The sequence below is a fragment of the Phacochoerus africanus genome, chromosome 11, assembly GCF_016906955.1.
Source record: "Phacochoerus africanus isolate WHEZ1 chromosome 11, ROS_Pafr_v1, whole genome shotgun sequence".
In the NCBI taxonomy this organism is placed as follows: domain Eukaryota; kingdom Metazoa; phylum Chordata; class Mammalia; order Artiodactyla; family Suidae; genus Phacochoerus; species Phacochoerus africanus.
The window spans coordinates 84,574,067-84,600,503 of record NC_062554.1 but is presented as its reverse complement, the minus strand read 5'-3'; the positions used below and the strand labels follow the sequence as shown (position 1 = coordinate 84,600,503).

The 26,437-nt window shown below is 37.8% G+C and overlaps 1 long non-coding RNA gene across 1 annotated transcript in view; it reads left to right on the top strand.

Moving 5' to 3' along the window:
- LOC125111813 (uncharacterized) overlaps window positions 1-7,411 on the top strand; it is a 35,962-nt gene extending 28,551 nt beyond the window's left edge. The window contains exons 3-4 of the long non-coding RNA XR_007130944.1: window positions 382-522; window positions 7,381-7,411. This is a non-coding gene — a long non-coding RNA (uncharacterized LOC125111813). The remainder of the gene's footprint in view (window positions 1-381; window positions 523-7,380) is intronic.
- The last annotated feature ends 19,026 nt before the right edge of the window (window positions 7,412-26,437 follow it).

Below are 26,437 nucleotides of genomic sequence, written 5' to 3'. Positions count from 1 at the left end.
TATTCATATATATAAGTGGAAACAGTATTTAATGTTGTGATGTGTTTTTTCATATATAAAATGGTACCACAGTTCATAACAGTCTTTAATTTGTGTATTACTTTAACTGTTTTCAAGTTTATGTCAATTTATAGGTATGTGTATGTAATGTATATGCATATATTTGCACATATATAATATACTGTAATATAAATACAAAGGAATCTTGAAAATTAGTGTGCAAAAAAATATATGATTTTGTTTCATCCATATCCAGGATTCATGGGTCCAGAAATCAAGCAGTAGAAACAGAAGTGGCACCACTCACTGTTATTGCTAGTGATCCACAAGTAAAAATTTTTTTTTCCTGTTCTCACCATCTTATGTTTTGCTGGTCTGCAGGTCTCCAAAGGGAGGAATACATCTACCAGTAAACACAGCATGATTCCACTGACTTGGAAGTTAAGACTACTAGCTGATCACTTTGGGCTCCTCATGCCTCTGAATCAACAGGCAAAGAAGGAAGCTACTCTACTGGCAAAGGTGAGGGATCCTGATTACCAAAGGGAAATTAGACTACTAATATAAAACAGAGGTAAGGAAGAGGGTATTTGTAATGCAGAAGTTCCTTTAGGGCATTTCTTAGTACTTATCACATGCCCTGTGATAAACTGAATATTAAGCTATAACAATTCAGGCAGGGTTACTAATGGCCTAGAACCTTCCAGAATGAAGATTTGGGTAACCCCACCAAGTAAATACTATGACCAGCTGAGATACTTTCTGAGGGCTAAAATAATATGGGAGGGATGAGGGAAGTAGATAGTTTTAAATACCAGTTACAGTCATGTGACCAGCTAGAGACCCTAGCAATGTAATTGTTATGAGTATTTCTTCCTTATTTTGTTATTAATACATTTGTGTATGTATACATACAATCGTTTTTCATCTCATGTGAGATGAATAGTAAATAGAATTACAGTAAAGTATTGTTAACTTTACATCATAGTATCTGAGTTACAGAATATGAAGGGAAGACTGATTATCATTTCACATCATCTTCTGGTGAAAAGGTCAATGGACTTCGGGTTGCACAAGAGATAGGTGAATCATAGTAAGCAGAAGTATTACTTATGTATCTGTAGAGATTAAATATGTTTGAAGCTGATACGTATATGTGCCAAATTGACAAGGGGTTCATTGTAATGGCTAATTTTATATATCAAGATGGCTAGGTGATGGTACCCAGTTATTTATTTGACACCAATCAAGATGTTGTGAAGCTCTTCTCAAAATCTTATTAAAATTTTGATAATTAGAACTTGATTGAAGCAGACTACTTTTCATAAGTGTGGGGACTATAAAAAATCAGTTGAAGGCCTTAAGAGCACTAACAAACTAAAGAATAAAAACCATGTGGTCATTTCAATAGATGCTGAAAAAGCTTTTGATAAAATTCAACACCCATTTTTGATTAAAAAAACTCTCCAGAAAAGGGGTATATAGAGAACCTACCTCAACATAATAAAAGCCATATATGACAAACCCAAGGATTACATCATTCTCAATGGTCCAAAACTGAAAGCATTTCTGCTAAGATCAGGAATAAGACAAGGATTCCTACTCTCACCATGTGTATTAAACATAGTTTTGGAGTTCTAGCTCAGCAATCAGAGAAGAAAAAGAAATAAAAGGAATACAAAGTGGAAAAGAAGACGTAAAACTGTCATTTTTTGCAGATGTCATGATACCCTATATTGAAAATCCTAAAGATGCTACCAGAAAACTATTAGAGCTCATCAGTGAATTTGGTAAAGTTGTAGGATACAAAATTACCACACAGAAACCTCTTGCATTTCTATACACTAACAATGAAAGATCAGAAAGTGAAATTAAGGAAACGATCCCATTTTCCATCACATAAAAAAAGAATACAATACCTAGGTATAAACATACATAAGAAGGCAAACGACCTGTACTCTGAAAACTCTAAGACATTGATAAAGGAAATCAAAGATGATGCATATAGAAAGATATACCATACTCTTGGACTTGAAGAATCAATATTGTCAAAATGACTATATCACCCAAGGCAATCTACAGATTCAATGCAATCCCTATCAAATTATCAATGGCATTTTTCTCAGAACTAGGACAATTTTTCAAAAAATTTCAATGGAAACACAAAAATGCTGAATAGCCAACACAATCTTGAGAAAGACAAATGGAAGTGGAGGAATCAGACTCCCCACTTAAGACTATACTACAAAGCTACAGTCATCAAAACAGTATGGTACTTGTTCCAAAAAAGAAATATAGATCAATGTAAAAGGATAGGAAAGTCAGATATAACCCATGGTCAACTAATCTATGACAAAGTAAGCAATAAGATACCAATGGAGAAAAGGCAGCCTCCTCAATAAATTCTGCAGGGAAACACCAGACGGCTACATGTAAAAGAATGAAATGAGAACATTCTCTAATACCATACACAAAAATAAACTCAAAATAAATTAAAGACCTAAACATAAGGACAGATACTATAAAACTTCTATGTTTTTTTGTGTTGTTTGTTTTTGTTTTTTGGTTTTTGGTTTTTTTTTTTTTTACTATAAAACTTCTAGAGAAAAACATAGAGCACTCTTTGACATAAATCACAGCAGTATTTTTTTTTCAGATGTGACATAAATCACATTCCAGATTAATGAAAATTAAAACAAATATAAACAAATGGGACATAATTAAACTTAAAAGCTTTTGCACAGCAAAGAAAACCATAAAAAAATAAAAATATAACCCACAGAATGAAAGAAAATCTTTGCAACCTAAGTGACTGGCAAGGGATTACTCTCCAAAATATACAGAAATCTCATTTAATTCTATATCAAAAAACCAAACAACCCAATCAAAGAATAGTCAGAAGATGTAAACAGACATTTTTCCAAAGACAGACAGATGGTCAAGACACACATGCAAAGATGCTCAACATCACTAATTATTAGAGAAAGGAAAATCAAAACTCATAATGAGGTATCACCTCATACCAGTCACAACGTCCATCATCAAAAAGTCTACAAACAATAAATGCTGGAGAGGGTGTGGAGAAAAGGAAATCCTCCTCCAATATTAGTAGGAATGTAAATTGATGTAACCACTGTGAAGAATAGTATGGAGGTTCCTTAAAAAAACTAAAAATAGAGCTACCATATAATCCTACAATCCAACTCCTTGGCATATATCCGGAGATAAAATTCAAAAAGATACTGTACCTTAATGTTCATAACAGCACTATTCACAATAGCCAAGACATGGAAGCAATTTACATGTCCACTGACAGAGGAATGAATAAAGAAGATCTGGTACATATATACCATGGGATTTTATTGAACCATAAAAATAATGAAATAATGCCATTTGCAGCTGCAGGAATGGGCATAGAGATTAACATACTAAGTAAAGAAAGCCAGAGAGAGAAAGAAAAATAGCAAATTATATCACTTGTGGAATCTAAAAAAAGAATACAAATGAATTTATTTACAAAAGAGACTCAGAGACAGAGTCTATGGTTACCAATAGGGAAATGGGGGGAGTGGAGGAATAAATTAGGAGGCTGGGATTAGCATATACACACTACTATATATCAAAAAGATAACCAGCAATGACCACTGTATAGCACAAGGGGCTACACTCAACATTTTATAATAACCTATAATGAAAAGAGTGTAGAAAAGAATATATGTGTATATATCTGAATCACTTTATTGTATATCTGGAACTGTTAAGTCAACTATATTTCAATAAAAATTACAAGAAGTCAATTACAAATAAAAACAACAACCCAAAGAATAAGCAAAATATCTGAATCTGGCACTTTCTTAAGAAGTCAAAAATACACTTTCCTTTATGAAAGTGGTTTCCAGTCCTTAGTTTATATCCAAGAGAACTGAAAGCATATGTCCATAAAAGACTTGTGCCTACATGTTTAAAGCACCTTTATTTGCAATATCAAAAACTGAAACCAACTCTAATGTTCCTCAGTAGATCAACTGATAAACAATTGCATGTGTCCATAACAATGTAATACTATTCAACATGAAAAGTAATTAACTCCTGGGACACAATTAAGAAACAGTTAAGTAATCCATTTAGTTAAGCAATTCATGAGTGGCTCCTTAGTTTGAATAGCTATAAATAGAAGGTAGATTAATTATGAAAACACTGATATCTAAGATTGAAAGAAACTTTAAGTGGCCCCCTCTTATAGTATTCAAAAAAGATTGATTTCCTGGCAAGTAGTTATCCACATTAGTGAATTCTGAGGATACTTTATAATATACTTACATAAGCAACCTTAGAAACTTGTATATATAAACCTTAGCATATGCATATTTTGAATTTCAGCTATTTTCTTTTGATGCTAAGCAAATAATAAATGATCTGGCTTTGTTATCTTGGGTAGTCCACAAACATATAACATTTTTTTGTGATAATCTCTTCACATACAATTATTCTGGGGTTTTTGTTTGTTTGTTTTGTTTTTTGTCTTTTTGCCATTTCTTGGGCCACTCCCGCGGCATATGGAGGTCCCCAGGCTAGGGGTCAAATCGGAGCTATAGCTGCCAGCCTACACCAGAGCCACAGCAACGTGGGATCCGAGCCGCGTCTGCAACCTACACCACAGCTCACGGTAACAGCGGATCGTTAACCCACTGAGCAAGGCCAGGGATCGAACCTGCAACCTCATGGTTCCTAGTTGGATTGGTTAACCACTGCGCCACGATGGGAACTCCCAATTATTCTGTTTTTTTAAAGTATATTTACATAAAAACTGTGATATTAATTGCAACAATGTAGTTTTAAGCAAAACTTCTCTATGAGCAAAGTTGCATAGCAAACTGATCTCCCTCTTACTTTTGCCTTTAAAATTTTTTTTCTATTTTAGGGCTGCGCCCACAGCATATGAAAGTTCCCAGGCTTGGGGTCAAATTGAAGCTGTAGCCGCCGGCCTATGACACAGTCATAGCAATGCTGGATCTGAGCCACGTCTGACCCACACCACAGCTCACAGGAAAGCCAGATCCTTAATCCATTGAGAAAGGCCAGGGATGGAACCCACATCTTCAAGGATCCTAGTCGGGTTTGCTAACAGCTGAGCCATGAAGGTAACTCCATTTTTGCCTTTCTAACATCTACTCTTTGCTTCCAAACAAACAGGGTCTTCTCCCTCTGACTTCCATTCCATGAAGTCTCTCAACCTAATGAGGTTTGCTCTACTTCCCCTCTGCTCATGAAGCACTTAATCTCAAGAATTTCTGGAGTCAGAAAGTAAAGGCAGTTTCCAAATTCAGAATTCCTCTTTGAGGTAATTCTTGGGAGTCATTAGTACTCTGATCAAATGCTTTCAGGTTCCCACCACTTCAGGCACATATTGGATGTGCTTGCTGACCCGTGGTTGTGGTTGTGGAGGCCAGGTAATCAGTGGTGATAGATGAATTGTAACTACAAGTGATGTGTCATTCTGGAGATCTGAGCACCTAACTGTGACTTCCAGAACCTATAGGGATCCTTTTCTCTTTTGAATGATGATGAGAAAAGTCCCTGAATGTTGATGGTGAGCAGAACCTCATCATGATGGACATGTCACATAAAAAAGCAAAAGCAACAACTTTAGGTCACTGTGACATGGAGATTATGTGCTGTCACTGCATGAGTTAGCCCACCCTGAGTGATAGAGTATTATATTGCCACAGGGACACTGCTTTAGTCTTTCTTTCGGAATCCATAGCAGTAATTCTAATGGTAGAATTTCTGCCAAGGAATAGGGAGCAAGAGAACTTATGCAGAGGAATAACTGGGCAAACATAATCTGCATATGCACATTAAAACATATAAGCAGCTACATATTCAGCATACCCTGAAAGTTGGCTGCTAATGATTTTTTAACTGATGGATACGTTTGTGTTTTCAGTTTCTGGTTACGAATGAACCGAAGATTGTGTCTGGCCCAAATCCTCATCTTCTCAGAGCATTTTCTTCACATTTTGATTCTCAGCTAAAAGGTAGTTGGTGGAAGCCACTGCTTGTAGAATACACTACTTAAAGCACAACCTTGGCGGAGGGTTCTTTTCTCTTTACAAATGGGACTAGTTTAAAATGAGGAAGCTACTCTACAGTTATTGAAAGGCTTAGAAATAAAACCCCAGCACTGGATTTCCCGTCGTAGCGCAGCGGTTAACTAATCTGACTAGAAACCATGAGGTTGTGGGTTCGATCCCTGGCCTTGCTCCGTGGGTTAAGAATCTGGCGTTGCTGTGAGCTGTGGTGTAGGTTGCAGAGGCGGCTCAGATCCCACGCTGCTGTGGCTCTGGCGTAGGCTGGAGGCTATAGCTCCAATTAGACCCCTAGCCTGGGAACATCCATATGCCGTGGGAGCCGCCCCAGAAAAGGCAAAAAGACAACAAAACAAAACAAAAAACCCCAGCACTTACATTGCTAACACTGTCCAAGCCTCCCTGAAAAAACTTTCTGAAGCTTAAGTAGGAAAAATGCATTGTAAGAGTGATGACAGCAGCTCACCAATAATTTTTTAAAAAATATGACTAATAGTATTGGAACAAGAGTAAAGATTTTAGATTTTTTTTGTGGGGGGGGAGGGAATACACACAAACAAAATGGCTGGTATTTGATTATAGACAAATCAGATCTAACTTTTGAATATGAAAGTCAGTTAGTTACCTGCCAGAAACTCAAAAACTTTTTTTATGAATGATTTTTCAAAGATACTGTCATGTCTTTCCCTAAATAAAGTGAGATTTCAAATCAGCAGAGAATTAAACTATATTTACTTTAGAAAAAAAAAAAAAAAACCTCAAGCAAAGGGCATCCGATGTTTTACAGACATTCCAACACCTTCAGGAAATTTGAACTCACACCAAAGGGTCTGATAGTCATTTGAGTCTCCATCTGTACTGGAACACATGTGCACACATAATGCGCACTGAATTGCTCCAATGGAAAAAATAAAAAAAAACCCAAAACCTAGTATTAAATTATAGAAGTCCTCTACCATTCCTCTTAACCCCAAAGTCTTGGGTAGCTTGAAACAGAGTGACTTAGAGTGATCTGGTCATAAAGCTCCCTTTGGTGCTAGAAACCACAATGCTGAGCTCCAAGCAACTGCTGTTCCAGGAACACAGTGACTACAAATAGCCCAGACAAAAATCTAAGACTGCGGGACAATGTGGGGAGCAAACAAAGAAGGAGGCATTACTTGTTCTGATTTACCTCAGACAGCCGGTTCTCTATTTTTTCCAAGTTTAATTATTTGTTTCATGTTGTCAGCTTGTTGCCAGAGTTTGGATATGCAAAAATTAATTTTCACAATTTTTTTTGTCTTTTTAGGAATGTATCCACAGCATATGAGGGTTCCCAGAATCAGAGCTGCTGGCCTATGTCACAGCCACAGAAATGCCAGATCTGAGTGAGTCCAGGGATCGAACCTGCGTCCTCATGGATACTATTCAGATTTGTTTCCTCTGAGCCATGACAGGAATTAGAGCTATGAATCAGAGCCGGGGCTGCTGGCCTACACCACAGCCACAGAAGTGCCAGATCTAAGCCGTGTCTACAACCTACACTACAGCTCACAGCAACACAGGATCCTTAACTGACTGAACGAGGCCAGGGATCAAAGTTGTGTCGTCATATATTCTAGTTAGATTCATTTCCACTGAGCCACGATGGGAACACCCACAATTCTTTTTTGTAACTGAAAATATGCTTGCCATTTTCTAATCCTTGAGCTATATAAAACAATCTTCTAATATATATTCTAGGGGTGAAACAAGGAAAAACTTTAGGTTCCATTGGGGTGAATTTACTATGAGATTACTTGGGGGCAATATATGTTAAAGACATTAAATTAATTGTCACTATTATAATGTTCTTGTCCTAATATGCATCATCTCACTTAACCTTTAAGTAAACCCCCTATCACTATCCCCAGTTAACAGATAAGGTTGCTACTTGTCCAAGATCACACAGCCAAGAAACAGGCCTAAAAAGGGATAAAACTCAGTCTTAACTCTTTAACTACTGTTCTTTTTTGCATTCTTAGATACTCCTTTCTTTTCTACTTTTATAAAAATGTCAGTTTCTCTTGAAAATGTTACCGCCCCTCTCAAATTGGTCCCTAAGAAGGCTCCTCCTACCTGGTATCATTCAAACCAATAGAATGAGACTGATAACCAACAAGGGCTTAATCACTAAAGTGTACAAACAACTCATACAACTTTTAATGGCAAAAATACAAACACCACAGTTGAAAAATGGACAGAAGACCTAAACGTTTCTCTAAAGAAGACATGTGGGTAGCCAACAGACACATGAAAAAATGATCAACATTACTAAATATTGGACAAATGCAAATCAAAACTGCAATGAGGTACCAACTCACACCTGTCAGAATGGCCATCATTAATAAGTCTACAAATAACAAATGCTGGAGACGGTGTGGAGAAAAGGGAACCTTCCTACACTGTTGATAGGAATGTAAATTGGTGCAACCACTGTGAAAAACAGCATGGAGGTACCTCAGAAAACTAAATATAGAACTACCATGATCTAGCAATCCCACTCCTGGGCACATATCTGGACAAAACTTTCATTTAAAAAGATATGTGTACCCCAATGTTCACTGCAGCACTATTCACAATAGCCAAGACATGGGAACAACCCAAATGTCCCTTGACAGATGAACAAATTAAGAAGATGTCGTACATATATACAATGGAATACTGTTCAGCCATAAAAAAACAACAAAATAATGCCATTTGCAGCAACATGATGGCACTAGAGATTCTCGTACTAAGTAAATTAAGTCAGAAAGAGAAAGACAAATACCATGATATCACTTATATGTGGAATCTAATATATGGCACAAATGAACTTATCTACATAAAAGAAACAAACTCAGGGACATGGAGAACAGACTTGTGATTGCCAAGGGAGAGGGAGTGGGATGGACTGGGAGTTTGTTGTTAGTAGATGCAAACTCTCACATTTGTTGTGGATAAGCAATGAGATCCTGCTATAGCACAGGGAACTATATCCAATCACTTGTGATGGAATATGATGGAAGATAACATGAGCATTTGTCACTTTTCTGTACAGCAGAAATTGACAGACTATTGTAAATCAGCCATAATATTTTTTAAAAAAAAAAGATCAGAGAGGAAATAAATAAAAAAGATTAAAAAAAAAGGCAAATTTATTTTTTGATTAGAGAATGGAGAGCAAGTCTGGGCTCTAGAGCACTAGCTCTCCCCCTAGGCCATGGATGGGGCTGCTTTATAGGGATTTCCACAGCAGAGCAGGAGAGGAGGGGGTGGAGTCCTAGTGCATAAGCTGTGCTGCTTATGCTCCAGACTGCAATGCCAGGTTCAGAGCTTCTGCATGTGAGCCTGCGAAATTGGAGTATCCAGGGGAGCAGTTCTGCCCTGGGGACTGTAATCCTATGTGTTAGGTACAAGGCTCTGCACACAGCCCCTTATAGCAAAGTGAAATAAGACCAATGACAAAAGGGGAGCGAAGATCTTATCACCTACACTCCATCTTACTTTTCCAGAGCATTTCAGTGGGCTTTGCCCATGGCAAAAGGGACATCTATACATCTCTGAAAAATGACAATTAGTGCTCAAATCAAGGGTTCTCTTGTAAAGGAGATGCTAATGGTTGAGTGCCTAAGAGCACAGTCTGGGGCCCAGACCATCATTTCCAAGCTGTGGGACCATGAGTGAATATCAGACATTCCTTGTGCTTCTGTTTCTGCCAGATAGCCCTGTTGTGGAGATTTATTTATTTTATATTTACAAAGCTCAGACAATATGAAATGTAGGTGTTCATAGGTATCCATGAATATCATATTCACATAAGTAAATAAGTCATAACCCAGAGGAAAGCCATCCCAGCTCAGCCACCCAAAGGACACAGAAAGTCCTTTTTAGGAAGTTAAATCAAAACTTCACTGCAGCTATGACTCAAAGAAGTGCCCCCACCCAGAGCAGGAGGCAATGGAAAAGAGATGCTGTGCCACACTGACTTGTAAACTTTTAGTTCAAACTCTGCTCCCCACCCCCCAAAAGATTTCATGGCATAGTAATCCTGTTCTGAACATTATCTTGCATTTCAACAGCTCTTTGGGCCATCTCAGTTGATACAGTTCAAATTTCCTGCTGGTCAGGTAGCTCTAATATCTGCGTTTCCCTTTTATTCCCTCCACATCATCTTAGGGCTTTCTTCACTGAGGAGCCACTTCCAGATTTGGGGTGAAAATTGAAACTGTAGAGCAGCAGTGGGGGCAGCAGAGCCAGGAGCATGGAAAGACTCATTAATCAGGATCCAGAACTGCCACTGATTAGAACTCTGGGAAGTGGGGCACATTCTTCCCCTAGGCTGAATGTGGAAGTGCTTGGCTTCTTTCTTCTTTTCTCTTTTCCTGTGGTGCCTCAAAAAATGTGCAAGCACTGGCTCCTAGCCAGTGGGGTGATTTCTTTGTTTAAAGGAAAGTGTAAAGTATTTTCACATTAAATGAAGAACTTCAGACATCTCCAGGAATCTGTCCTTTGAGGGCTTGTTAAAATTCAACAAAGGCCCATTTATACTTTAAGAGAACCTCTTCTTCCTTTGCTGGGTTGCCTCAGGGATTTTCATTTCTTTCTTCAACACCATTCTATTTTGTCTTAGCTCTTCCTCTCAGAGGAATTATGGCCATATTTTATTATTTTTAAACCCTCACATCTCTCTTGTTCTTATTTACTCTTATCTATGTTCTTAGTATTCATCTTAAAAAAAAACTAAGACGTATGAGTTGATTTTAACTGGCTCGTCCACTTGTAAGGGGTGACAGAAACATTTGTTTCTGATTTTTGAAATTACACATCACAAGAAATTTATTAAGAAACTGGTTTTTCTCTGAGTTTGTGAGTTCTCATTCCCAGTTTTGTAAGACTCCTATATATCTTTAATCTTGACAAAGGATATCAGGAAATAATTTTAGTAGGAAATATCCAATTGAAAGTTAATTCCTAACCCCCTATATTTACCTGGGTGCATTCATATATTTTGCTTTTTGGGTGGTGAATAAAAAAGACTTTTCACCAGAGTGAAGAAGAATGTAAAATATGGGAAGTTAGAATTTAATTGACTGCTGTGTGCCCATTAGCCCACAGAGTGCCTCGCATATATTAGATACTCATAACCTGTTGTCTTGAAGGAATAAATGAATTAATTTTAAAATGATAAAACATTGAACCTTAACAATAGTTTTGAATTGGCTCTTTTATCTCTTGTAATTAAACATTTGAACTTTTTCTCCAGCAGCAATTGTACATTAATTTACAATGAAGTACCTACCACAATATCTTATAAGGATGATATAAACACAGCTTTTCTCTCAAATATGGTAGGCTACTGTCGTGTTTCTAGGTCTTCTTGGATACAGTGCCTGTAATAGAGGCAGCGTGGACATCCAGTTCTATGTGACTACATGGCCCCCCTGTGGTTGTATCAGCAGCCATCTCAAAATTGTATCAGTGACACAAAGAATTCCATAACTTCATTGTTACATATGAAGAAGGATTAGTCTTTATTATTGTTGGAGAATTCCTCCTTCATACCAAAAGAATGTTTAGGTGAGATTATTTCCTGCCTAATTATGTTTGATTAATTCTTCTGGGGCAATGAAAACTGAGTATGTGCATGACTGTGGATACTTTTCTTACTACATAATAGACAGTGTAAGTAATGTCATTCATGGAATTTAATTGACTGAAAAATTGTTTTAATCATAGGGTCAGCTTTCTATGAGAAGTTTTGGGGAAAGTTTTAAAATAAAACTGAAAAATAGGTATTTAAATCTATCTATGTACCTACCTACCTATATATCTATTATCTATCTACCTATTATTTATCTATTCTATTACCTATCTAATCTATTTATGAGATGAGCAGCCAAGGTGAAGAATCACCTGTAAGTGAAACTGGGTCTTTCTTAAGGATACTGTTTTGTCAGGAGTCCTCTGAATTCTTAGCTCTTTCCTACCCTCTCCCACCCCTGGCCCTGGAGATGGGACTGATACATTTGTTCCTCATTGTTACGTACAGGCAATTCTTTCTTCTCCTTTCATCACTTCTTCCCACTTTAAAGCTCATGCTGTGAGAGTTCATATTACCCTTCCTTGTTGGACTCATTTACAGGCCTCTAAATCACTTTCCTTTTCTCCTTTAAGAGTTTAACTCTTAGATAAAAGTCACTCTCTCCTAAACTATTACTGTCTTAATTCTTGTTTATTTCAAAATCTACGTAGATGATCCTTCAAACCAGCTTCTTGGTGCCTTGAGCTCCTCTTTTCTGAAGTGATCACTTTCCATCTCCTATATAAGACAGTCAGTACAAAGGTTATACCATCTAGAGTTTTGTTTGTTTGTTTGTTTTTTGCTGCACCTGCACCTCAGCAGCAGCCGGAGAACCCAAGCCACTTCAGTGACAACACTGGATCCTTAACCTACTGTGGCACAAAGGAACTCTGTATACCATACTGTTCTTTTTACTAATAACTCTTAAATTTCCCAAAATTGAAATTTTAGGAATTTCTCTCCATGAGTATTACCTTTTGTCTTTTCAGTTCATGCATATTTATACATCATACAGGCCAAAATCAGTTAATCAGACCACTTTTTCATTGTCCCCCTTATAAATTCTCCTTCTTATTCACCTAACACTGCATGAGCCATCATTATAATTCTTCTCTATCTCTTTCCTTGTATTGTATCTGTCTTGCATTCCAACTATGGTTAATCCATGGTTAAATCCATCTCTTTTCCCACTCCACATCTGTTCCCATACAGCTGAATATGGCTGCAGAAAAACACAACTCTAACAATTGTCTTCCTTTAAATTTATGACTGCTAATCTCAAGTGGGCTCTTAATGCTGCCTGGTAATCATATTATATATCCCAAGTCCATTCATTCTCCCACGCCCCCTGAAAAATATTTCCTACCTTTTCTCCTCAAACTTCTAAAACTTCCTCTTAAATCCTAACTCCCAGCTAATGAGCTTGCCTTCAGGTAAAATAGAAACAAACAGAAAAGAGCTTCCACAAAACCCTGACATAATAACTAACCACCTCCTTGCATCTGTTCCTTTGGCAATGGCTGACTTAAGGGTCAGTTGCTTACTTTCCCACTTTGAGACATTGTTCTGCGCCTATATTATTTCCCTTTACTTTCTACCAGATCATTTATAATAACCATGTTCTTATTCCTCCCATATGAAGAAAGGAAAAGGATTATATTGTCTCTATCATTCCATTCAACCACCAAATTTCTCATTTCTTTTTACATAAAAAAACTTTCAAAATGTTGTCTAACAGTCCTCAGTTCTCCTTTCTTATAGCCTCTCTCAGTCAAGCTTTTGAGCTCACCACTCTAATGAAATTGCTGTTATCTAATCACCAATAACCTCCATATTGCTAAAACCAAATCCATTCTTACTCATCATTTCACTTGACCCATCATCAGAATTTGATACATTTGATCACTCCCTCATCCTTGAAAGTTTCCCCATGTGGATTCCAGGACACTCCAAACTTCAAGTTTTATTTTTTCTCACTGGCTGTTCCAGCTAAGACTTCTTTGAGGGTCTCTCTTAATTCCCCTGACCAGGAATCACTGGAGTGCACCAGGACTAAGTTCTCAGAGTCTTCTCTCCCCTACTTTCACTATCTTGGCAATCCCATCTTGTGCATGACTTCAAAAATCACTTCTTCACAGACACCTCCCAGATGGTTATCTCCATCATGGACCTCTTCTTTAAACTCAAGATCTCTCTATTTAAATATCTAAAAGGCACCTCAAACTTAACAAGCTCAAAATCATGCTCTTACATTTCTCTCCAAATCTGTTCTTCACAGAATCTTCTCCATATCAGCAAATGCTAACTCCACATTTAATTTGCCAAGCCCCAAATTGAGGAGTCAGTTTTTCTCCTCATAACCAGCTTTCAATCGATCACTAAGTACTGCTCATCTACCTTTAATAAACATCTATCCTCCAACTATTTATACTCCCTTCATTCTTATCAACTTAGTCCAAGTCATCATATCTTGAATGAATAATTTTAACGTTTCTAGCTAGTATTCTCATTTACGCCTTTGTCAAGCCAACAGTTTATATCAATATAAATGACTTACAAAGCATAAATTCAAACATGTCACTTTTCTACATAAACCATCCAATGGCTTCTCATCTCAATCAGAATAAAAGCTAAAGACCTTACATTGATCTGGTCCTGGTTACAATTCTGTGATCGTCTTTGTTTGTTGCTCCATTCTGGTTATATTGGCCACTTTGCTCTTCTTCTCACATTCCATGAATAATCTGCCTTCAAAGCTTTTGTGGTTGTTTCCTCCACATTTTTCTACCATAAATGCACATGACTAGATTTCTGTCTGTTTCTACTACTGAAGGATAACTAGCCTTCTCAGTGAAGCATTTCCTGGCCACCCTATTTAAAATCCCATTCCCTATTCTTTTTGTTCCTTTTATTTTTCTCTATAACTTCTATCAGTATCTAGCTTACTATGTATTTTCTGTGTTTATTTTATGTATTACCTATCTCTTTTTGGTAGAGTATGGGTTTCATTCTGGTGTGATAACTACTGTATTTCCAGGCACTCAGTAAATATTTGATGAATGAATAACTGAATGAATGAATAAATATAATGATGCTCCAGATTACCAAATGACCAAAGTACTGAAATTTCAGGAAAACAAATGACTCTAAGAGAGAAAAAGAGAAAAAAAAAATTTCAAATGTTCAAAAAAGACTACATTATAATAGGAGAGTATCTAACTTCAGAATTATGTTAGTACTATATTCAAAAAGCTAAAACTTAAGTACAAATTGTATAGGAGACTTTCCTATATTTACAGTTACATAGTTTAAATGAGATTCACTCATCGTTAAGAACACTTGTTCTTCCTAAGAGCTTGATGGAATGTTAGGGTACAGTTCAGTGTATCTTCTGATACTCAATAATTAAACATCAATTTATACAGAAAAGTTAGAAGTCTCCCACTATAAATAATAGAAACATAGTAAGATGATTTAGACCATCTTATTTAGTAATTTTCATTAACTTGATGTTATTCCTTTATGGTCTTAAATGGAAAACCTAAAATATTTAGGGCCAAAATGAAGTACCATCTGAAGTGGGGAAACCTGTCACCCATAATGTAGATTTTGCACTTGGATTTTACATAGAATAGTGGACAATTCCATTAGCTCTTACAAGATCCTTTTTTACTATAATCAATTATTAACACTTATATATGCTTGTGGGGTTTTATACCACATTTTCAACCAGTCTGTGCTTTTCTCCTGCCAGTAACTATAGAGTTACTTCTGAAGATCTGATATTCTTTTTTTTTCAGTGAGTGAAAAGCAACCAGAGACAGCTTGAAAAATTCCAAATGCTGTCAAAAACACAGACTGCATTAGCTGAGAGAGAAGGGAAGTGGAAAAGAGCAGTCACACGAGTTCATGGACCTGGCTTTTTATCATGCCTACTCTTGGGCCACATCAGTGGCCTTGCTTTTGTGCCAGAAGTAGTGCAAGTTATAATTAGAATATGGAATATTGCAAAGAAAGGGGAGAAGGCCCCATCTGTACAGCCACTTTAACTACAAGCCCAGAACTTGTTTTATAGCTGAGGCACAAAGACTGTATTAATACATGTGGTTAGTTCCTTCTCTATACATACTGTAGATTCATTGTGTCTGCTTTTCCTAGGTGGAGCAAACACAGACATACAATATTTGTTCTCTTTTTGCTGTTACACTTCCTTTCTCGCCAGATGCAGCAAACCCCTTCTTAAGCCATTCTGTCTGTACTGCTCTACATGTTGACACCAATCAGCTTGCAAGTGAGCAGGGCTGTCAGCGCTGGATATTTTCTCCTCCATTGTCACTGGTATAATGACATCCTCTGGTTTATGCACTTTTCTCTCCAATACTACCATAAGCTAGAATACCTGACTTGGTCTGAGTGTTGGGCACCTCTCCTATAATTCACACCAAGTAAAGGAAACCCCAGACTTAAGGACAAATAGCGGTACGTATGTACAGAATACTCAGCAGTCTTCATGTGTAAATTTTCTTTTAATATAATGAAATAAAGCATTTAAATGTACATAGTGCCTTTTTCTTTCTTTCTTTCTTTTTTTTTTTTTTTTTACAGATCATGAATTAGGGATGAGAGATCTTAGTACCATTAGGATCCTTGGTCTTAGGACCATCTTAGGATCTTGCGACCATGACAGTAAGTGAGAGTTTTATATATTTAGGTGGATTTCAGTGTCTAGAATGCTGTGGAAGCTTAATAAATGACTGTTCATTATTACTGAAATACAAATGATGACTGAGTTGTTATGTTAATGAAAACATTTGGGAATATCCTTTAGATATTGACAATTTATTTCTCTGACTTGGCATCAGGGTTTGAGTAAATGTGTTAACTTCAGTATCAACATGAAGATGCTATAATCATTTCTTTATTTCCAGAGGCCAGCAGGGCCCAACACATAGTAGGTATTCTGAAATGTGCTTCTGTTTAAATGAATTTCCTGGATTTTTATAATCTCTTTGTGTTGGTTTGGACAGCTAAAGCCAACTGAGAATTGTATTCTGGCTGCTGTAAAGATAAATGCTCAGGAGCAATGTTTTAGGATTTTCCCCAGCAGTCCTTGTCTTTGGAAGTTACTCCTCCTTAAAATTTGTCTTTGTTAGAATGAGAGAGGCCATTAGAATCAGAGAAGTCCAAGTTTCAAGTCATACTGTTATAGGTAAAATGTCTCTAATGTATTTGTTTGGATTTTTATTTTTTAAAATTAGTACATTATTTTCTTTGCAGCTAGCTTCAGTAATGAGTTTTTAAACAGAGATGTTTGTTTAAATCCAGTATATTAAAGCTGGTTACCATCCTCTCAGTACTGGCTAGTGAGGAGTAAAATGGAAAGGAAACATTGGGCTACAACCCACCTTCACAATAATCACACAGTACAGCAGTTCTGCATTATCTAATGTGGAAGTCCTCATATAAGAGTAGCATAATTACACAAAAGTAGAGCCAACTAACAACAAAAGAAGAAAATAAGTAGGATAAAACATTATTAAGATTGAAACAAGTTTTGCTGAGAAATTTCTACGAAGTTGCAGGTAGAAAGATCTATGAAAATGATCACTAAATTTATTAAATTATTATGCCTGCTATGGTTTTGAATTTTAAAAACTGCTTTCTTGTCTTAATTTGGATTAGAACTTTGGTTGATTTGGGCCTGAGGGCTGATCTTTTATTTCTAGAATCTTTCCCTGATTACTTATTCTTTCTATCTCTTTTCAAATCAGTTTTACTATTTTTAAAGAGAATTACTGCAGCAACATGGATGGAACTAGAGACTCTCATACTGAGTGAAATAAGTCAAAAAGAGAAAGACAAATACCATATGATATCACTTACATCTGGAATCTAACATATGGCACAAATGAAACTTCCCACAGAAAAGAAAGTCATGGACTGGAGAAGAGACTTGTGGTTGCCAAGAGGGAGGGGGAGGGAGTGGGATGGACTGGGAATTTGGGGTTAATAGATGTAAACTACTGCCTTTGGAATGGATAAGCCATGAGATCCTGCTGTATAGCACTGGGAACTATGTCTATTACTTATGATGGAGCATCGTAATATGAGAAAAAAAACATATATATGTATGTGTGACTGGGTCACCTTGCTGTACAGTATAAAGTTGATGAAATAATGTAAACTAGCTATAATGGGAAAAAAATCATTTAAAATAAAGAGAATTACTTAAATACTTAACCATGTCATACATGGATAATATTTTGTGCTTGATAAGGAATCATTTTCTTATTATTGTTGCTTAGCTAATATAATTGTCAAAATAATCATGAAGAGCTTGTTATGTGCTGTCAGTGTGCCAAGCAAGCTCCTTCATTTACATTAATAAATATATAATTTAAAATTAATTGTCAGATATTTTTTTCTAAGGCTGTTACATCAAATACAAAAATAAGAAATTAGAGTGGTGATGTCAGCCAGCTGGCAAAATAGGAGGCCCCCTGCTCCTATGCCGCCTCAGCAATAATAATTTAGCAGTCATCCATAGACAAAAGTGTCTTTGTGGGAACTTTGGGACCCATGTAGAAAACCCATGTGAAACCTAAATGGAGCCCCAAGACTGAGGAAGGGGATTTTGGGAAGGCAGGCCCATGCCCAGGTGGCTGTCTCACCAACCATGGTCCTAGATACAGACCCAGAAAAAGTCCTGTTCCCCTGCAAAATTGGCTATAGCCCCATCTGGCCTTCACCCTGCCACTAGGACTCTCCACCAAGGGACTCGACAGGAGTCATGCCCAGAGGTGCCTTGGGTAACAGGACTGGTGACATTGGTCCTGGGACCTGACTCCAGCCTCTCTTAGCTGAGATCTTGAGGCAATTCTGCCCATCAAAGAAGCAGTCAGGGGACATAACCATATGTTCCTCCCATCCATCTCTCCTGAGGTAGGCCTATCACCCTCAGTCTCATAGAAGATCCTGAAATTGCTCTACAACTCAGCCTGAGTCCCTCTCAACTATGGTCTGCAAGTAGTTCTGCTTGCCCAGACACTTGGTGGGAGAAAGGTTCATCTTTGCCCCTGGAGGCAAGCCTACCATCCTCAATACAACTGTGAAGCCTGAAGCAACCTCATGGTACTGGCATAAAAAGAAACACACAGAGCAATGGAACAGAAAAGAGATCCCAGAAATAAACTCATGTATATCCAGTCAAATAATCTTGTCAAGGAAACAGTATATTTGAGAAACTCAATATCCACATGCAAAAGAATAAAACTGGACCCTTATCTAAAACCATACACCAAAAATGAATTTAAAAATTATTAAAAACCCAAATGTTAGACCCCAAACTGTAATCCCCCCCACAAGAAACCTTAGGGGAAAACTTTTGATTTTGGGCTTTGCAATGATTTTTTTGGGTATTATACCAAAAGCGTAGAGAACAAATGCAAAAATAAAGTGTGATGACATCAAACTAAAAAGCTTCTGCAGAGCATAGGAAATAATAAACAAAATGGAAAGGCACATACAGGATGAGAGAAAATATCTCCATTCCTTATGTGATAATGGGTAATATCCAAAATTTAGGACATGGGGGAGTTTCCATCATGGCTTAGCAAGTAATGAACCCGACTAGTATCCATGAGGATATGGGTTTGATCCCTGGCTTTGCCAAGTGGGTTAAGATCTGGTGTTACCATGAGCTGTGATGTAGTTTGAAGACATAGCTCAGATTCTGAATTGGTGGGGCTGTGGTATAGGCTGGCAGCTGCAGCTCTTATTTGACCCCTAGCCTGGGAATTTCCATATGCTGCAGGTGCAGCCTTAAAAAAAAATAAAATTTAGGAGGTAGGATCAGGATGGCTGAGGAGTAAGACATGCATGCACCTTCTCCCACAAACACATTAAAAAAAACCATCTACATGTAGAACATGTAGAATGATTTTCATAGAACACCTGCTCAATGCTGGCAGAACACCTTAAACCTCCAAAAAGGGCAAGAAACCCTCCACATAATTGGGTAGAACAAAAGGAAAAAGGAGAAGAGAAAAAAAAAAAAGGATTCAGGGCAGGACCAGAATTCCTGAGAGGGAGTTGTGAAAGAAGAAAGGAACCCACACCCTGGGAAGCCACCTAAGTGACAGGGAGATCAGCCAAGATGGAGGGATCTCAAATCCTCGAAGAAAAGCACAGCAGCTGGACTGAGGAGGAAAAAGCGGAGAGCCACACATACCATCAGTACCACTGCCCTCAGACACCAGAGCCTGAGATGTGTGGGTAGGGGCTGGTGTGCTGAGACTCAGGCTTCAGAGATAAGTTCTGGGGAGAGGTCCAGGGTTGGCTGAGTGGAAAGAGCATGAGGAGCTAGGGAGCAGTGCACCATGGGCTGGGAAGTGGAGTGCCACAGACTGAGGGAACCCAGAAGGAGGCCTGGGCCTGAAGGAGAAACAAAGCACCATTGTTGGGATGGGAGAGAAGGAGGAGGTGTAGACTGCCATAGGAGTATCTTCCTCTGTGCACATATGGACTCTCATGTGGCGGGGTACCTCTTGCACAGGCTATTGGTGGACAGGGCCACTTATAAGGGCTATGGAGGCAAACCATCAGGGTCATCTCAGAATAGAGAGGTGAGCATAGCCTGACACTATGGAATTCCCAGCGTGGCTCAGTGGTTAACAAACCCAACTAATATCCATGAAGACGTGAGTTCAATCCCTGGCCTTGATGAATATTCCTTGTGAATATTCATCAGCTGTGCCTTTCTCTGGAGGTGGCCATTTTGGGAAAATCTGGCCCCACCCGTCAGTCAGTGCTGAGAAGCCCCAGGGCAAACAACAATCCAGGTGGGATCACAGCCAAACCCCTCCGTAAACAGGCTATCTAAAGACCCCCTCAGGCACACAGCTGCCTCTAATCCCATCCAGAGACTAAGTCCCTCCCACCAGAGGGATAGGAATCAGCTCCACCTACCAGTGGGCAGGCATCAGCCACCCCCCCCCAATCTGGAAGCCTACAGCAAGCCCTCATAACCATTTCAGCCACAACAGGGGGGTAGACACCAGAAGGAAGAGAGGCTACAATTCTAGTATCTGGAAAAAGGTTACCACACCAAAAGCCTATAAAAATGAAAAGACAGAGAAATATAACTCAGATGAGGGAGAAAGGAAAAAACCCAGAAAATCAGCTAAGCCATGAGGAGATTCTCAGCATCCAGGAAAAAGACTTAGACTGCTGATGCTGAAGATGATGCAAGACATTGGAAATAAACTGGAGGCAAAGATGGATAACTTACAGGAAACACTGACCAAAGAGTACAAGATACAAAACTTAAACAAGAAGAGATGCAAAATACAATAACGGAAATAAAAAATGCACTAGAAGCAGCTAACAGCAGAATACAGGAGGCAGAAGAATGAATAAGCGAGGTGGAGGACAGATTAGTGGAAATTACGGATGCAGAACAGAAAAGAGAAAAAAATTGAAAAGAAATGAAGAGAGCCTCAGAGAACTCTGGGACAATGTTAAACGCACCAACATCCGTATTATAGGGGTGCCAGAAGAAGAAGAGAGAGAGAAGGGGACAGAAAAAATATTCCAAGAGATAATAGCCGAAAACTTCCCTCACATGGGAAAGGAACCACTCACTCAAATCCAGGAAGCACAATGATTACCATATAAAATAAACCCAAGGAAGAATACACTGAGACACATATTAATCAAACTGACCAAAATGAAAGACAAAGAGAAAATCTTGAAAGCAGCTAGGGAAAAGAAACAAATAACATACTAGGGAACCCCAATAAGCTTATTGGCAGATTTTTCAGCAGAAACTCTGCAGGCCAGAAGCGAGTGGCATGATATACTTAATGTGATGAAAGGAAAAAACCTCCAACCAAGATTACTCTACCCAGCAAGGCTCTCATTCAGATTTGAAGGAGAAAGCAAAACCTTCACAGATAAGCAAAAACTGAGAGAATTCAGCAACACTAAACCAGCCTTACAACAAATACTAAAGGAACTTCTCTAGGCAGAAAAGAACAAGAGAAGAAGGAAAGAAAAAAGAGCAACAAAAACAAATCCAAAGCAATTAATAAAATAGCAATAAGAACATAAATATCAATAATTACCTTAAATGTTAATGGAATAAACGCCCCAACCAAAAGACATAGGCTGTCTGAATGGATACAGAAACAAGACCCATATATATGCTGTCTTCAAGAGACCCACTTCACTTCTAGGGACACATATAAATTGAAAGCGAGAGGATGGAAGAAAATATTTCAAGCAAATGGGGATCAAAAAAAGCTGGAGTAGCAATACTCATATGAGACAAAATAGACTTTAAAATGAAGAATATTTTAAGGGACAAAGAAGGACATTACATAATGATCAAAGGATAAATCCAAGAAGATGTAACAATTTTAAGTATCTATTGACCCAACATAGATTCACCACAATATATAAAGCAACTGCTAACAACCTTAAAAGGACAAAATGACAATAACACAATCAGAGTGGGGTCTTTAACACCCCACTTACAGCAATGGATAGATCAACCAGAAAATTAGTAAGGAAACACAGGCCCTGAAAGATGTATTAAACCAGATGGAGTTAATAGATATTTATAGGACATTCCATCAAAAAGCAACAGAATACACATTCTTCTCATGTGCACATGGAACATTCTCTAAGATTGATCATATCCTGCGCTACAAATCCAACCTTGGTAACTTTAAGAAAATTGAAATCATATCAAGCATCTTTTCTGACCACAACGCTATATGACTAGAAACCAACAACAAGAAAAAAACTGCAAAAAACACAAACAGGTGGAGACTCAACAACATGCTACTAAACAACCGATGGATCACTGAAGAAATCAAAGAGGAAATTAAAAAATACCTAGAAGCATATGACAATGAAGATACGATACTCCAAAACCTATGGGATGCAGAAAAGGCCATTCTAAGAGGAAAGTTTATAGCAATACAAGCCCACCTCAGGAAACAAGTAAAAGCTCAAATAAACAAGCTAACTTTACATCTAAAGCAGCTTAAGAGAGAAGAATAGACAAGACCTAAAGTGAGTAGAAGGAAAGAAATGATAAAGATCAGAGCAGAAATCAATGAAATAGAAACAAAGAAAACCATAGAAAAGATCAATGAAACAATAACCTGGTTCTTTGAAAATATCAACAAAATTGATAAACCCCTAGCCAGACTTAACAAGCAAAAATGAGAGAGGACTCAAATCAATAAAATTATAAATGAAAAAGGAGAAGTAATAACGGACATCACAGAAATACAAAGGATCCTAAGAGACTACTATATGCAACTACATGCCAATAAAATGCAAAACCTAGAAGAAATGGACAAATTCTTGGAAAAGTACAATCTTCCAAGACTATGCCAAGATGAAATAGAAAATATGAATGGACCAATCACAAGAACTGAAATTGAAACCGTGATTTAAAAACTTCCAACAAACAAAAGTCCAGGACCAGATGGCTTCACAGGTGAATTCTATCAAACATTTAGAGAAAAGCTAAGACCTACCCTTCTGAAACTATTCCAAAAAATTACAGAGGAAGGGATATCCCAAACTCATTCTATGAGGCCACCATCACCCTGATACCAAAACCAGACAAAGATACCACAAAAAACGAAAACTACAGGCCAATTTCACTGATGAACATTGATGCAAAAATCCTCAACAAAATACTAGCAAACTGCATCCAACAATACATTAAAAGGATTGTACATCATGATCAAGTGGGATTTATCCCAGGGATGCAAGGGTTCTTCAACATCCGCAAATCCATCAGTGTGATACACCACATTAACAAACTGAAGAATAAAAACCATATGATCCTCTCAATAGACGCGGAAAAAGCCTCTGACAAAATCCAACACCCATTTCTGATAAAAACCCTTCAGAAAGTGGGCATAGAGTGAACCAACCTCAACATAATAAAGGCCATATATGACAAACCCACAGCGAACATCATTCTCAATGGCGAAAAGCTGAAAGAATTCCCACTGAGATCAGGAACAAGACAAGGATGCTCACTCTCACCACTACACTTCAACATAGTTTTGGAAGTCCTAGCTATGGCAATCAGAGAAGTAAAAGACATAAAAGGAATCCAAATTGGAAAGGAAGAAGTAAAACTATCCCTATTTGCAGATGACATGATACCATACCTAGAGAATGCTAAAGACTCTACCAGAAAACTGTTAGAGCTCATCCATGAATTTAGCAAAGTCACAGGATACAAAATGAATACACAGAAATCAACTGCATTGCTATACACTAACAATGAAAAAGCAGAAAGAGAAATTAGGGGAGCAATCCTGTTTATCATCACATCCAAAAGAATAAAATACCCAGGAGTAAACCTACCTAAAGAGACAAAAGACCTGTACTCTGAAAACTGTAAGACACTGATGAAAGAAATCAAAGATGACACAAATAGATGGAAAGACATAACATGCTTGTGGATTGGAGGCGCTAATATTATCAAAATGACTATACTACCTAAGGCAATCTACAGATTCAATGCAATCCCTGTCAAATTACCAAGGACATTTTTCACAGAACTCGAACAAAATATTTTAAAGTTTTATTTGGAAGCACAAAAGACCCAGAATAGCCAAAGATATCCTGAAAAAGAAAAAATTAACTGGAGGAATCAGGTTCCCAGACTTCAGACTATACTACAAAGCAACAATCATCAAAACCATATGGTACTAGCATAAAGACAGAAATATAGATCAGTGGAACACATTAGAAAGCCCAGAATTCAACCCATGCACCTACAGCCAACTAATCTATGACAAAGGAGGCAAGAATATACAGTGGAGAAAGGACAGCTTGTTCAATAAGTGGTGCTGGGAAAACTGGACAGCCACATGGAAAAGAATGAAATGAAAACACTCCCTAACACCATACACAAAAATAAACTCAAAATGGATTAAAGACATAGATATAAGACTCTTAGAGGAAAACATAGCCCCAACACTCTCTGACATAAACGACAGCAACATCTTCTCAGATCCACCTCCTAGAGTATTGACAATAAAAACAAAAATAAACAAATGGGACTTAAACTTAAAAGTTTCTGCACAGCAAAGCAAACCCTAAACAAAATGAAAAGACAACCCACAGAATGGGAGAAAATATTTGCAAATGAAGCGACTGACAAGGGATTAATCTCCAAAATTTATAAACACCTCCTACTGCTCAATACCAAAAAAACAAACAACCCCATCCAAAAATGGGCAGAAGATCTAAACAGACAATTCTCCAAAGAAGACATACAGATGGCCAAAAAACACATGAAAAGATGTTCAACATCAGTCATCATTAGAGAAATGCAAATCAAAACCACTATGAGGTACCACTTTACACCAGCCAGAATGGCCATCATCCAAAAGTCTACAAACAATAAGTGCTGGAGAGAGTGTGGAGAAAAAGGAACCCTATTATGTTGTTGATGGGATTGTAAATTGGTGCAACCACTGTGGAAAACAGTATGGAGATTCCTCATAAAACTTAAAATAGAACTACCATTTGATCTAGCAATCCCACTCCTGGGCATCTATCCAGAGAAAACCATGACTCAAAAAGACACATGTACTCCAATGTTCATTGCAGCACTCTATACAATAGCCAAGACATGAAAGCAACCTAAATGTCCATCGATAGAGGAATGGATCAAGCAGATGTGGTACGTGGAGTTCCCGTTGTGGCTCAGTGGTTAACGAATCTGACTAGGAACCATGAGGTTGCAGGTTCGATCCCTGGCCTCACTCAGTGGGTTACGGATCCGGCATTGCTGTGACCTGTTGTATAGGTCAGAGACAGGTCAGATCCCATGTTGCTCTCTATGGCTGTGGCTTAGGCTGGTAGCTACATCTCCAATTAGACCCCTAGTCTGGGAACCTCCGTATGCCACGAGTGTGGCCCTAGAAAAGACAAAATAAATAAATAAATAAATAAATAAAGCTGCTTAAAAAAAAAAGATCTGATACATACACACAACGGAATATTACTCAGCCATTAAAATGAATGAAATGCCAGCATTTTTACCAACATGGATGGACCTAGAAATGATCATACCAAGTGAAGTCAGCCATACAATGAGACACCACCATCAAATGCTTGCACTGACATGTGGAATGTGAAAAAAGGACAGACTGAACTTGTTTGCAGAACAGATGCTGACTCACAGACATTGAAAAACTTATGGTCCGGAGGAGACAGTTTGGGGGGTGGGGGGGGTGTGCTTGGGTTGTGGGATGGAAATCCTATGAAATTGGATTGTTATGATCATTATATAACTACAGATATGATGAATTCATTTGAATAATAAAAAAATAAAATATGTAAAAAAAAAGAAATATGAAAGGTCTTATCTACTTAGAAAAGAAGTAAGAAGATACAGGATGTAGGAATCACTTAAATAAGCTACTATACAGATCTATTGTAAAACCAACAACAAGCACAAAGAAGAGCAAAATGATAAACATGAAGATGCTAAAAAAAATGGACATCAAAATCATAAAATGTGAGTAAGGAAAGTAAGAACATCCAGACTCTATTTTTTTTTTTTTAAAGAATGTGTTCAAAGAATTCCTGTCATGGCTCAGCAGAAATGAATGTGACTAGCATCCATGAGGATGCAGGTTCGATATGTGGCCTCACTCAGTGGGTTAAGGATCTGGCATTGACGTGAGCTGTGGTGTAGGTGCAGATGCAGCTCAGG